Source organism: Camelus dromedarius, chromosome 1 (genome assembly GCF_036321535.1).
Source record: "Camelus dromedarius isolate mCamDro1 chromosome 1, mCamDro1.pat, whole genome shotgun sequence".
Classification (NCBI taxonomy): Eukaryota; Metazoa; Chordata; class Mammalia; order Artiodactyla; family Camelidae; genus Camelus; species Camelus dromedarius.
In genome coordinates, this window is record NC_087436.1 from 24,396,751 (window position 1) to 24,411,163 (window position 14,413).

The 14,413-nt window shown below is 40.0% G+C and overlaps 1 protein-coding gene and 1 long non-coding RNA gene across 5 annotated transcripts in view; one reads left to right on the forward strand and one right to left on the reverse strand.

Annotated features, from left to right (window-relative positions):
- The window catches only part of LOC135323222 (uncharacterized), a 60,432-nt gene extending 55,860 nt beyond the window's left edge, over positions 1 to 4,572 (reverse strand). Inside the window, exon 1 of the long non-coding RNA XR_010384496.1 lies at positions 4,335 to 4,572. This is a non-coding gene — a long non-coding RNA (uncharacterized LOC135323222). The remainder of the gene's footprint in view (positions 1 to 4,334) is intronic.
- A 200-nt stretch (positions 4,573 to 4,772) lies between these two features.
- The window catches only part of ELF2 (E74 like ETS transcription factor 2), an 82,687-nt gene continuing 73,046 nt past the window's right edge, over positions 4,773 to 14,413 (forward strand). For all 4 annotated transcript variants that reach the window (XM_031465795.2, XM_031465824.2, XM_031465819.2 and 1 more), the window contains exon 1: positions 4,773 to 4,912. The gene's annotated coding sequence lies outside the window, so the exon portion shown is untranslated. The remainder of the gene's footprint in view (positions 4,913 to 14,413) is intronic.

The window sequence follows — 14,413 nt, forward strand, 5'->3', positions numbered from 1 at the left end:
ATGAAAGATATTTATCTTTGCATTTTAATTAACTACTATAGCATTTATCCTGAATTTTATTAAGAAACCAATTTCAGAAACTGTAAAGATTAATCTTAAATCACTAATAAAATGTCTTCATGTACATTTCATTTGGACTCTTAATTTTACAATAAGGATAAGGAGGCAAAATCTGCTTACAAAAATTAGTTTTAACATTGAAAATATTAGAAATTCTAACTAGAATAAAGTGTAATCCATCTTCAACACTTCAAATATTTTCAAAAAGCAATAAAATGCTCTTTAAAAGTAATTCATTTATGGATGTTATTAATAAAACGCTTCCAACTAAAGCACTATTTTAAAGAGAAGGCTGATTTTTAAATATACCAAGAACTCAAGTTAGGAAATGACTTTAAGTATTTGTTTTCCTAGAAAATATTACATGGTAAAATTACACATGCAATTCATGAGGATTTGACTTCCCATCTTTATTAAAAACTTTATATGTTCTGCTTGTTTTACCTGACTGCATTTGATGGTACAAATTTCATTCTCAAAAATCATTTCATTGGATTCTGGACACTTAACATGTTCCTCCAAAATTATTTTGGTTTTCATCATTCTCTCAGGCAGGCCTCTTATAACTTGTTTAATATATAAGGTTTAAGAGTCTGATTCATAAAAGGCAAGATGGTACCTAAACAAAACTTGAGTTTGGGGACTGGGTTCCTTTGCAGACCCAGAGTATGGGAGAATGATAATTATCTTTGGAGAAGCCCAGAAAGGGGCCATGGTGGGGATGGATACAGCAGTTCACAAGTAAGGTAGGTTAATACCAACATATAACTGAACAATTGCCCAGAACCACTTATTCTTTAAAGAGAGGCAAAAAAGAGTGATTTTTCTGGCTGTTGTTACATAGTTGTTGGTAACCTGGGGTTTGCCCATCTGCAATGAGGGAATCCAACAAGTTTAAAGACTATGTTAGTCACTCAAAATTCACTGCTGTGGAAGGCCCTTGTGGTACCCAGCTTCCAGCATGGCCCCAGTGATCCTCATCAAGGTGATCACGTCCCTGTGTAGTGCCCTCCCACACTGAGTTAGTAGTGCCTTGTGTAACCAGTAGAATAGGGCCTAAGTGATGGTGTATGACTCCAGAGGCTGGTCACAAAAGGCAGCATGGCATTCCCTTTTTCTTACTAGGATTACTCACTTTGAAATGTTATAAGCTTTATTTAATCAACGGTAACTTAAAGTGTCCAAAGATTCACCCAAGAATGAGAATTTCCAGTTTGGGAGGGGAAAATGATTTACTGGCTACCACTCAGAGAATTTAGTCTTCTCTTGTGTTCCTCATGTTGACTGTCACTCCCACCCTTAAAGTGGGTCCAAAAGGGTCTTTCCCTTGCTTAACATTCTGGTATAAAAGTGGGGACAACCTCTTCCCTTGGTTAGCTTATCACAGTGAAGACAGGCTGACATTTAAAGAGAGACTTTCTTAGATAATTAGAGAAAACAAAGGGAAAATAAACAGAGAAAAGAAGTACAGAAAAGCATTCTACCTAGTCCACATATTATCTAATCTTTATATCTATTTACATGCATGTATATGTACATAAATGCACAGAAAAAGTCTTAAGTTTAATGCTAAACTATCATTTATCGTTATTTGTGTAACAGTGGAGGTATGGGATGGCTGGGTATTTGTGGAGTATGAGGGGTGGAAAGAAAAGTCGAGAAGGAAAGGAGACTTGGCTGTTTAAAAAGTATTTTGTATTATTTGAAAATTGATGAGAATATATTAATGAATCACTTGTGTAATTAAAAAATTAACTGTGTAATATGAAAAAACAGGAGCAAAAGCAATCTAGTTACTACATAAAGATCTCCTATTCTGTGATCATTATAGGACTACTGGCCACATCAGCCCTTTCCTACTGAAGCTGAGGTCTTTAGAATGCTTTGCTACAAACTTTTTGAGTTTCTTACTTTATCAGCTTCCATAAGGGATGTCTTTCCAAGACCACTACCAAAGAGTTGCCTGAGAGACATGCTTGGCACCTTCAAGGCCAAAACACAGTGCTTAAAACAATTCTTTTTTTTCTTTGCAGATCACTGGCTTCAAGCTGCTAGAGATGCTTCAGACCCACTCCATGTCTCTCATTCTGCCAGCAGACTACCCAGGCGCGTTCTTCACATTGTGAAAGTGTGAGAGAGGCAAGCAGCAACATGTGATAGCTCCTAAGGTCAGGCTCAGAACTGTCACACTGTTACCCATACTCCTTTGGCCAAAAGCAAGTGGAATGATCTAAGTCCAACATCAGTGGAATGGAGAAACATTGTCTCTAATGAGAAGAACTACAAGGCCACATTTCAAAGGGCCTCCACAGAGCAGTGAAAAATTGGGAACACTAATGTTATTTACCACTGGGACTTTCTACCTGGGATTTTCCAGCTTACTTTCAACTGACAGTAGCGGAGGTGTATTTCCTCTCGTGGTAGCTGAACAGGAATGATTTGACCCAGCAGATGAGATCTGTTCCTAACAATACAAATCAAATGTTGTTGTATGCTCCTTAATATGCCATGTTATTGTCACCGAGATGCAGCCGTACTGATTAATTCATTACAAATATCAAAGTGGGTAATGGTTCCCTTAAGTGATAGGTTATTTTACAGGAAATAGGGGATTAGAAATACTGCTCCAGAAAGGATGCTGTTTGCAGTGTCCTGTTTAATGTGTAATGTTTGAATATTACATAAATTCTTTATCCAAAAGAATGCCAAGAACCGCCATGTTTTAGATCTCGGGAATCCATGAAACTTGGGAAGAGTTCAGAGGATCTTAGACTAACCCTATTTACTATCCAGATTTCCCCTATGTTTAAAAGTAAAAAATCTCTTAAGAAGTCCCCAGAAGAGAGGAAAGAATCCTTCCCCTCCCCTCCTCTCCTTCCTACCCCTGTAAATAAACAGGCATTAATAGCTTAAACAAAAAGAATGAAAAGATTTAAGTTCTTCGGTTCTTCAGAGTAGGGCCTCCCCCTGGTTCTATGACATTTGAGCCCTACTCTAGGGTTATTTCCATGGTTTCCACGTTACTTTCAAGAACAGCCACCACTTGTATTCCTCAGGGTTTCTTCTTCGCTCAGGACTGGTTGTGGAGCCGCAAAAAGAGTAGTCTGGAGCCCGGAAACCAACCTGGGGAATACTGCACCAGGTCCACCGGAGTGAGGCTGCAGAAGCCCGAGAGGGGAGCAGAATCGGCCCCCACGCACACTGGGACAGTCACTGCTCTTTGTTAAACAAATACAAGAATATGCGGCGGCGGCGGCGAAGGGTGGTAGTGGGGGAATAGATGGAGGCGTTTGTATTCATAAATGCGTAAGAAAGATCATTAACAAGGCGCTCCAAACGCAGGACAACCCAGGACACCGTGTCATCGGCTTTTGTGCACTTGAAGGCGGCTAAGTGCCCTGCTCAGAGGTTCCCCTTTGTGTGAAAGTAGGGAAACCAGAAGCGTGCAGCTACTGCTGCGTTTTCATTTTCGAATTCGCAGGCACTTGGACTAAAATACTCCCGCACCAACACACTCCCGCATTCTCACATCGACATTCCTCGGACTTCAGTTACTTCTTCGTCCGTCGACGACCGAGCGAGGGGTGACAATGGCTCAATGCGGGGGCCCGCAGCTCTGGGGGCAGCGCCAAGGGGCCGCCCGCCGCGCTCCGCAGCTGCGCGCTGAGCCCCACCGTCGGCCCGTCAGCAAACGCGGGCACCAACCGCCGCGCAGCCCGGCCGTTGGGCGGGTGGTAATTTCTGGGAATGGGGCGGGGCCCGCTGGGTACAAGGCCCAGGGTTTGCAAGCGGGGAGGAGGAGGAAGAGAAGGAGGAGGAGGAGCGGGCGGCGCCGAGGGGCGCGTGGAGGGCCGGGTTGGGCGCCACGAGCGTCACGGGCCGGGGGCGGGGCCGGCGGCTCGCTTCTGCGGGCCCGCGCCCCCACCTTCCATTTAGCCTAGGCTGAAGAGTGGAGACCGGAGGGGTCCGGGCTAGGAGTTTCAACAACCTCCGACCCCCAGTAACTGTCAGGCTGCCCGAGTGCGGAGCCGTCTCTTGAGGAGAAAGGGGGGGAGTCTAGAGCTGGGGATGGGGTGACAGCTGGGGCCCGCGGGGGGGCCTCAGAGGGTGTGTGCGTGCGGTCCGGGCAGGCGGGCGGGCGCTGCAGGTGCACGGGCTGCCCCGCCGCCCCCACCCGCCTGCCTGCACTTGGGAACCCCCGCTCCAGTCCCGGAGTCGGGAGCGGGATGGGGGAGCCCCGAGCAGGGAGCGGGACAAGTGGGGAGAGACTTTACCTGAGAAGGCGGGTTTCAGAGAAGTTGAGGGCTACCGGCCGGGCGAGATTCGGGAGAGCCACCGAGGCATGTTGGGCGGGCTGGTGGGGGCCGAAGGCGGCAGAACCCCGCGAGGTATAAATAGCCGGCCAGGGTTTGACAGGCGTGGCGGTGACTGGCGGTGCCGCCCCCCCCTCGCCGCGTGGGGAGGGGAGGAGCGCTCGGAGCGGGCGGGGTGGGGGAGGCGGACTCGAGTGTCCTGGTGGCGGCGGCAGGAGGCCGAGGGGGAGGAGCCGAGGCGGGGGGTGAGGGAGGGGGCCGGGAGCGGGACGAGGGCGGGGGCCACCATTGCTCCCCGCGCCTGGCTCACTGTCGCCGCCGTCGCCGCGGCGGTTGGGGGTCGGTGGGGCGGCGCAGGCGGGGGTCTCTGCGCGGGGCGGCGCGCCGCTGTTTTGTCTCCTCCTCTCCCAGTGGAGCGGCTCGGGCTGCTGGGGAGGCCCCGGCTCCCTCCGGACGGCCGGCCAACGGCGGCGGCTAGTCCGCGGCCCTGCCGGGAGGGAAAGCGACGCCGCGGTCTTCCCGGGCGACGCGGAGAGCAGGTAAGAGCGCGGGCCGCTGAGGCTGGTGGGAGGGAGCTCGGAGGGTGCGGCGAGAAAGCCTCGCTGTCCCGAGTGCCGCCACCTCCCTCCGCGTCCCCGCCCCGCGCCTGTGTTGTTTGCGGAGGGTTTTCCGGAGGCTGTGGCGGTGACACCGACTGGGAGCTGGGGAAGGGGGCTGAGTGCCCCCGGGCAACGGTCGGGGAGCAGGACTTGGAGAAAGGGGAAGGCGCGCGGCGCGTCCGCCCGCGGGGCGCGCGGTGCGCGGGGCAGGGCTGAGGGAAGAGGTTACGGACCCCGGCGGTGGGGGGGATGGGCCGAGCGCAGCTGGTCTCGCTGTGTTTACATCGCCGCGCGAGTCACCTCTGCCGAGAAGCGGACTGAACTGACCTGCCTTGTCCCGCGGGGAGGCCAGGGCGGGGGTCCGGCTCCGGAGGAAGCGCGTCCTGGGAGGGTCGGGTAGGGCGGGAGGCTGCGGCCGGCGCCGGGGCGGGACCTGGGAGGCTCTGGCCGCGTGGGGTGGCGTGGAGGGCTGGAGACCAGTTTCCTTCCCTGTCGGGCCTCGCCGCCCCCTCTTACCTTTCCTGCCCTCCGCGGCTAGCTGGCACGGCAGGTTGTAGTCGGTCATTCTTTTATTCTCCCTCTCCACGCCGGCCCCCTGCTGCCACTTCCCCCTATTCCCCGGGGGTGGGGAGGCTGGGCTCTGATAGGAATCTGTTTTTTAAACAAAACAAAAACGGGCTCTGTAACACGCGCGTCCAGTGACCGCCTTCTGGATCCTCTCCTCTCGAAGCTGGTTCTCGGGGACGGTGCTCCTGGGTGTTTCGGGGGCGCGGTAGGAGGACGGTGAGGGCTTTGCTAGGGTTGATACTGACTGCCCAGGCAGCTTTGCGAGCAGGGTAGCTGGAGTCCCCTCTCTTGCTCCATTTGGGCATTTTTATTCCATGTCAATAAAGGACAGAGAAAATATTCCATTACCCTAAGAGTAATCCAGATTGCACAGTTTCCAGTGTTTCTTATGTGCCAGCATCCTGGGCTCTTGTTTTCTAGGATCTAGCTACGCTGCAGAATAGCCTTTCTTTAAGTTCTTGGTACTTGATTAAATGAGTAAGAGGGGGGCACTTTATTGTAAAAGTGAATTTCACCCCCTTTCTTGTGCTCATGAACATTTATTTCAGCTGTGTGGTTTAAATTTTAATCCAGTGATGATAGGATAGTAATCTGGTGTTTGGTAATCAGATTTGCTTTTCTTTTTATTTGTGAGTCTCTGTCGAGAGTAAATAATGCACTTTGTCTAGTGCCGTAATCACAGAATAGTGGCAGAATCACAGAAAAATATACATTTTACCAAGATAGGACTGAATATTTGAGTTTCAGAGTTTATTCCTTTCTTCAAAAGGTAGAATGACATTGTGTAAGACTAGAAACTATTGAATTACTTTTAAAGGGTTTTAGGAATAAAGTTTATATGTAGTGTAATATAGTTTACACATTGAGTTCATATGAATATTGTTGAAATATCTCCTAGTAAACACGTAAAGTAGAAAATTGAAATACTTTAGGCATTTGGAATTTGAAAATTTAACGTCAACCTATTGTTTAATCTTAGTGCTGGAACTAATTACTTTGATTAATCATTGCTTTTCATTTCAGATATATGTATACTAATTTACAAAATAATCACAGTAGGTTGTAAAGAATTTATTTTTCTATCCTAAGTAGATAGTAACTGTGGCTGTGGTAGGGCCTATCAGTGTTGATGGCTTTACCTGCTAACAGATTGTACACTAAGGTTTGTTGTTTTTTTAGCTAACAGCTTTATTGATATATAATTCACCCACCATTCAGTTCACAATTTAAAATATACAGTTAAGTGGTTTTTTAATACATTCACTAAGGAACTATCACTATAATCAGTTTTAAAACATTTTCATCACCCCCAAAAAGGAACCTCACACCCATTAGGTGTCACTCTCCACTTTCCCTCCAAACCCCTAGTCCTAGGCAACCACTAATCTACTCTCTGTTTCTATAGATTTGCCCATTCTGGGCATTTTATATAAATGGAATCGTACAGTGTGTGACCTTTCATGATTGCTTTCTTTGACTTAGCATAATGTTTTTGGAGTTCATCCATGTTGTAGCATGTGTCATTGTTTTATTTCTTTTTGTTGAAGAGAAATACTCCATTGTATTGATATACCACATTATTTATCCACTAATTAGTTGGTAGACATTTGAGTTTCCACTTTTTAGCTATTACAAATAATGCTGCTCAGCACATTTGTGTACAAGTTTTTGTGTGGACATGTTTTCATTTCTCTTGGGTATTTACACTTTTTTAAAAAAAATTAGCCTTTTGAGTTACCATTTAATATCAGAAATTCATTTTGAGTGCAAAATTTAATAATTTTTTAGTAAATATATTGATTTGTTAAACTATCACCACAAACCAGTTTTAGAACATTTCTATCACTTCTAAAAATTCCCTCTGGCCTCTGCAGTTAGCACTTAAACTCACTTCTGGCCTAGGCAGCCACTGATTTCTTTTTTGTCTCTATGTATTTGCCTTTTCTGGATATTTGGTATAAGTGGAAACATACAATATATAGTCACAAACATAATATGCAGTGCTTTCACTTAGCATAATGTTTTTTGGGCTTCATCCATATTGTAGCATGTGTCAGTATTTTGTTCCTTTTTATTGCTAAATAGTATTTTATTATATGGATATGCCACATTTTGTTTATCTTTTTATCACTTAATGGGTGTTTGGATTATTTCCACCTTTTTGACTGTTGCAGATAATGTAGCTTGAAAGTTTGAGTACAAGTCTATGATGATGTACGGTTTCATTCTCTTGGGTAGATGCTAGGAATAGATTTGCTGGGTCATCTGTTTAACTTTTTAAGAAACTGCCAAACTGAATTCTAAAGTGACCTTACATTTTACCTTCCTAACAGCAATGTATGAATGAGAGTTACAGTTTTTTTCACATCTTTGCCAACACTTGTTATTATCTGTCTATTGTAATGTAGCCATTTTGCTGGGTGTGAAGCATTTAACTAATTGTAGTTTTAATTTGAATTGTTCCTAAAGATGCAAGCTGTTGAGTATTTTTTCATATGATTACTCATGCCTATATCCTTTCGAGTGAAATTCAAGTCTTTTGCCTGTTTTTTATTTGTCTTATTATTATTGAGTTTAAAGAGTTTTTTATACATTCTGGATGCAAGCCCTTTATTAGATGCATGATTTAAAATATTTTCTCCCAGTCCATGTCTTTTTTCACTTTTTTATTGGAGTCTTTTAAAGCACAGAAGTTTTGATTTTGATGAAGCTTAAGTTTCCCAATTTTTCTTTTATAGATCATGCTTTTGTTGTTTTGAGAACTCTGCCTAATCCAAGGTCTTGAGGATTTTCTCCTTTGTTTTCTTCTAGATGTTTTATAGTTTTTGCTCTTATATTTAGATTTATGATCTGTTTTGAGTTGATTTTTATGTATGGTGTGAAATAAGGGTCTAAAGTCATCTGTTTTATATGGATTGTCTTAGCACCATTTGTCAAAAAGACTATCATTTCTCCATTGATTGTAAATGTAAAGATTTAATTCTGGACTCTCAATTCTGTTTCATTATCTATATGTCTATCCTTATGCTAGTACCACTCTGTCTTGATTACTGTGCCTTATGGTAATTTATGAAACCAGGTACTGTAAGCCCTTCAATTTTGTCCTTGTTTTTAAAAATTGTGGCTATTCTGGGTCCTATATAAAATTTTTAGGATCAACTTGTCAGTGTCTGCAAAAATGTCTTGAAATTTTGATGAGGAATACATTGAATCTATAGATCAGTTTGAGATGAATTACCATCTTACATTATTGGCTTTTCTAATCCATGAACATGAAAATTTCTTTTCACATACAAATCTTTTACTTTAAAAAAAAATTTACTGTGGTGAGAACACTTAACAGGAGATCATCTACGCTAGCTTTTTAAGAATATGATATGGTGCTCTTAACTATAGGTACAATATCGTATAGCAGATTTCTGTATTTGGTAGAGAGTTCCTTTTTAATACTATTTTGTTCAGAGTTTTTATCATAAATAGGTATTGGATTTTATCAAATGCTTTTTCTGCATCTCTTAGCATGACCCACTGTCACAGTTTGGTCATAACCCTCCTGGTTTTAGTACTGAAAGTCCTGCATCTTTGGGAACACTTCAGTCCCAGGCAGACCAGTATGGTTTGGTCACCTTAATGTCTGAGATGAATATGTGATTTCTTTCCCTTACTGCATTAATTTGGTGTATTACATTAATTGATTTTTAGCAGTTAAACCAGTCTTACATTCCTAAGACAAATCTCACTTGGTCATGGTACATAATTCTTATTATATGTTGCTGGATTAAGTTTGCTAATGTTTAGTTGAACATTTTTGTGTCTATATTTATGAGAAATACTGTTCTGTAGTTTTCTTTTCTTGTGTTGTCTTTGAATTTTGTAACACAGTAATATGTAGTAACCTCATAGAATAAAGAGATGTTACCTCTTCAATTTTCTGTAAGAGTTTGTGAGGAATTGGTATTATTACCTTCTTGAATATATTTAATTGAATCCACCAGTGAAAGAAAGCATCTGGGCCTAGATTTTTCTCTTTGGGAAATTTTTAAACTATTAATTCAGATTTTACTGCTAAGTTTTGAGTTACTTTCAGTAATTGTGTTTTTTTAGGTATTTGTCCATTTCACCTAAGCTAATATTTTTAGCATATGTTTTGTAATATTCCTGTATATGCTTTTAATTTTGCTAGCGTAGGTAGTGATGCTGCTCTTTCCTAATTTTGGTAGCCCGTGTCTTCTCTCTTTTTCAGTTGGTCATTTTAGCTAAAGGTTTGTCAATTTTGTTGCTCTTTTCAAAGAAACAAGTTTTGGTTCAACTGATTTTTTTTTCCAATACTGTTTTCTATTTCACTGATTTCCTTTTTAATCTTCATAATTTCCTTCCTTTGCTTGCTTTAGGTTTAGTTCACTTTCGTTTTTCTAGTGTCTTAAGGTAGAAGCCTAGGTTACTGGTTTGAGATCTTTCTTCTTTTCTGATGTATGCATGTGGAACTATACATTTCCTTCCAAACACTGTTAGCTGCCATACGTTTTTATATGCCTGCTTTTAAAATTTTGCATTTATTTTTCCTAATTTCATTTGTGATTTCTTCTTTGACGCATGGGCTATTTAGAAATGTACTGTTTAATTTCCAATTATTTGAGGATTCCCTAAATTTCATTGTTGTTGATTTCTAATTTAATTCCCCTGTAGTGAGAGAACATACTTTTTACATGATTTTTCTCATTTTAAATTTATTGAGACATTCTTGTGGCCTAGCATGTAATCTATTCTGAAGAATATCCTATGTGCTCATAGAGATATTCTGTTGTTGGGTAGAATATTTTGTAGGTGTCAGGTCAAATTGGTTCTTTGTGCTGATTTTCTGTCTAGCCATTCTGTCAGTTATTGTGGTTGAGATATGAAAATTTCTATTGAAGTGTCTAATTTTCTTTTCAGTACTGTCAATTTTGCTTCGTATTTTTGGGGCACTGGAGTTAGGTATGATATACATATACAATAATACATATACAAACATCTTACTGACAAATTGACTTTTTTTGCATCATTATGAAAGATCCCTCTTTGTCTCTAGTAGTGTTTTGTCTGGTGTTAGTATAGCTCTCTTAAGCATTGCATATCTTTTGCCATCCTTTTACCTTCATCCTATTTGTTTTTGAATCTAAAGTGTGTCATACAGACAACATGTAGTTAAATTGCTTAAAAAAAATAGTCTGACCATTTCTGCCTTTTGTTTGGAGAGTATAATCTGTTCTCATTTAATGTAATCATTGATTGTCAGATTTATGCAACTTTGCTAGTTATTTTCTATATGTTTCATTTCTTTTTTATATCTTTGTCCTTACTGCCTCTTCTGAAGGTAACAGATATTTTCTAGGGTATCATTTTAATTCCTTTGTTAGCTTCTTAACTGGATTTTTAAAGTTATTTTTTTAGGTTGCTCTAGGGTTTATAATATATGTCTTAATTTATCACAGTTGACTAATTTAGTTATAGTAAAATAAAGAAATTTTGCTTCATTTTCTCCCTCCTCCTGTCTTAGTATTGCCATGCATATTAAATTTTTATGTATTAGATGCTCAACAGTACAGTTTTATATTTTTATTGCAATTGTATGTCTTTTAAAATAGTTAAGAGAAGAAAAAAAAATTTAAAGTGTTTTATATTTACACATGTATTTATTTTTTATGTATTTTTTATTTCTTGTTACGTATTTGCATTATGGGTTAGTTATTTCCTTCCAGTCTGGTGGGCTTCCTTTTGGATATCTTGTAAGGAATTTCTGTTATTAATGAATTATCTCAGCCTTTGTTTCTTTGAATTGTTTTTATTTTGTCTTTATTTTTGAAGAATAGTTTTGCTGGATATAGAATTCTTTGTTACAAATTTCTTTCTCTCTAGGCATTTTCAATATGTCATCTCCTGCTTTCTGGCCTCCATTATTTCTGATGAGTTGTTTTTCTCTTCATGCTTTAAAGATTTTCTATCTGTAGTCAACAGTTTTACTGTGATGTATGTAGGTATGGATCTCTTTGTCCTACTTTATCCTACTTTCGATTCATGAAACTTAAATGTATTAGATTAACATTTTTGACAATTTGATAAATTTTGACAGTAATTTCCTTAGATATTTTTTCTGTCCTTTTCTCCCTCTCCCTTTCTTCTGGAACTCTCATTAATGTATGTTGGTCTGCTTGATGGTATTCCTAAGTCTCTGAGGCTCTGTTCATTTAAAACATTTTTTTATTTTTCTTTTCTGTACTTCAGAATTGGTAATTTCCATTGATATATTTTAAAGTGCATTGGCTCTTTCTTCTGTCGTCTCCAAAATGCTTTTGAGCTCAGCTAGTGAATTTAAAATTTGTGTTCTTCTACTTTTCAACTATGGAATTGTTATACTTTTCAACTCCAGGATTCCCATTTTATTCTTTTTTTAAAAATAGTATCTGTATCTTTACAGGATACATCTGTATCCTATTCTATGAGTTATAGGTCTCACACTCCTTTAATTCTTTAAACATGATTTCTTCATTTGGAGATAAAATTAAATTTTAGTTGGAGATAATATCTTAACTATGTGTTAAATTCTAAAATGGAGTTTGTTTTATTTTTAAATTATATTCACTATTTTTATCTATTTCATGACACATGTGAAAGTACATTACTCATAAATGCTAAATTGCGTGTATAGTTTATATTTGAACATAATAATTTACTATAACTTTATTGGTAAGTAGGATCAGTGTATAACTTGAAAGACATGCCATTATTAAACCTTAGTTCAGTCTCTGAACTGATTATACAGTATAACGTCTACTTGTTTTTTTTTTTTTTTTTGAGGGGGGAGGTAATTAGGTTTGTTTGTTTATTTATTTAATGGCAGTACTGGGGATTGAAACCATGACCTAGTGCATATTAGGCATACACTCTACCACTGAGCCGTACCCTCCCCCCTTAACGTCTACTCGTTTGTATTTCTTGCTGCTTAATTCTCTCACAGTAGGTGCTAATAGGTAGACAAAAGTGGAAGAAGCCTAAGAGAGCAATATAATGTTTATAATGATTACAGAATATCAAAATCTTCATATGAGCCTGCACATTTATTAGTATAGTATTCATTCATTTTAGGCCCTTGAGAGATTGCAGTAAATAAGATAAATGCAGTACCTGTTCTTATGGAACCTTACATTCTGTTAGAGGAGGCATACGTTAAACATATAAACAAATAAGATAACTTTAGAGAATGATAAATATAATGAAGAAATAAACTAGAGTAATGTTATTGCAGTTAGAGAATGTTGGGGAGCTATCCAGGAATGTAAAATAATCTGGGGGAAGGGAGCCAAAAAGGAGATGTCTCTCTGAAAGGATGGTAGTTGAAGTGAGACCTGTATGATAGGTGAGGATCTGTCAATGATCTGAAAGGGCCATGTATCCTAGAGAACAGGAGGTGCAGAATAAGCTTGGTGTGTTGTAGGAATACGGCTAGTGTGACTGGAGCTCAGCAAGCCAGTGAAGGAGAAACAAGGGATGAGAGAGATCAGAGAGGTGGGGTGGGCTAGCCCTGGGTTGAACTTTATAAAGTCTATGTTAAAAAGTTTAGATTTTTTTTCTAAGTGTGGTGGGGAAACACTGAAAAAATACTGCAGTGACCTTTATTCTTGACTAAAGAGTTAATTTACAGCTCAGTATATAATTTTATTCTTTAATAATTTCTGAGTGTGAGTAAATACCTGTAGGATTTTCTAAAAATGTTTTTAGCTTTATAAAGAATAGAATAGAATAAGATGATTTTAGTCCTTCAAATAAAAATAGGCTTGCATTTATTCGTTCATCCATTCGTTGTACATTCTATAGGCCTGTAAGCATCCATCTTCCAAGACCTATGGAACAAGCTGTAAACCTTGGCTTAGTTAGGTAAAGGGAGATAATCTTGTAAATAGTTTAGGTCTCAAAGTGAGGGACTGGGTGCACTTTTTCTTAGTTGCTTCTGCACGGGCCTTTTTATTTAGCACTATAAAAACGTTTATATTTTGGTGCCAGGTAGTTCTTTTACTTAAAATATAGGTAAATTTTAATTAGGATATAAAGCTTATATCTGAGAATCTCTGTTTCTTGCTAATACAAAAGTGCAGGCCAACATTTCTAAAAAACAAACAAGCTCAACCCTAAAGAGAGCACAGGAAAAAGAATTTCTGATACTGTCCCTTTCTCTGTAAGGCCTACAGAAATTATGTGAGAGAATTTGTGAGTTAAAAAATTCATTCCTTCCTCTTGCCACCCTCTTTTTCTTTGGGAAAGGGAAAAGATATGTATACTTATGTAGATAAGGTATGTGTAATTCCCATTTAGTATATTTTAAGCCTACATATCAGCCATGTGATGAGCCAATAAGGAAATAGGTAGAAAAATCTCCCAGGGTGGAGTGGGAGAGGTTCTATATGATTCTTTCAGTTTTAATTTTGAAAACACTTGTATGATCATGAGGCAGAAAAAACTTTAAGAGCGTAGGCTCTGGAGTCAGACTGCTTAGGTTCAAATTCTGATTCTATCATTTGCCTGTTGTTTGACCTTGGGCAAGTTACTTAAATTTCTCTGTGCCTCAGTTTCCCCAGATGTAAGATGGGGATAATACCTGTTTTGTAGGACTGTGAACATTAAATAGATTAATACATATAGTGAGTTTAGAATGATGCCTGGCACAGAATAAGTACTCTATAAATAATAGCTACTGTTACCCTTCATTGTTTGAAAGAAGAAGGAAAAATAAACTAAGCTAGTTATTGACTTTCTTCTGGGATAAATTCACTTTAACGGATTCATATTCCTGTCAAACCAGAATATTAAGAAGATTCTTGTGAAAGGCAGTTCTTTGCTTGT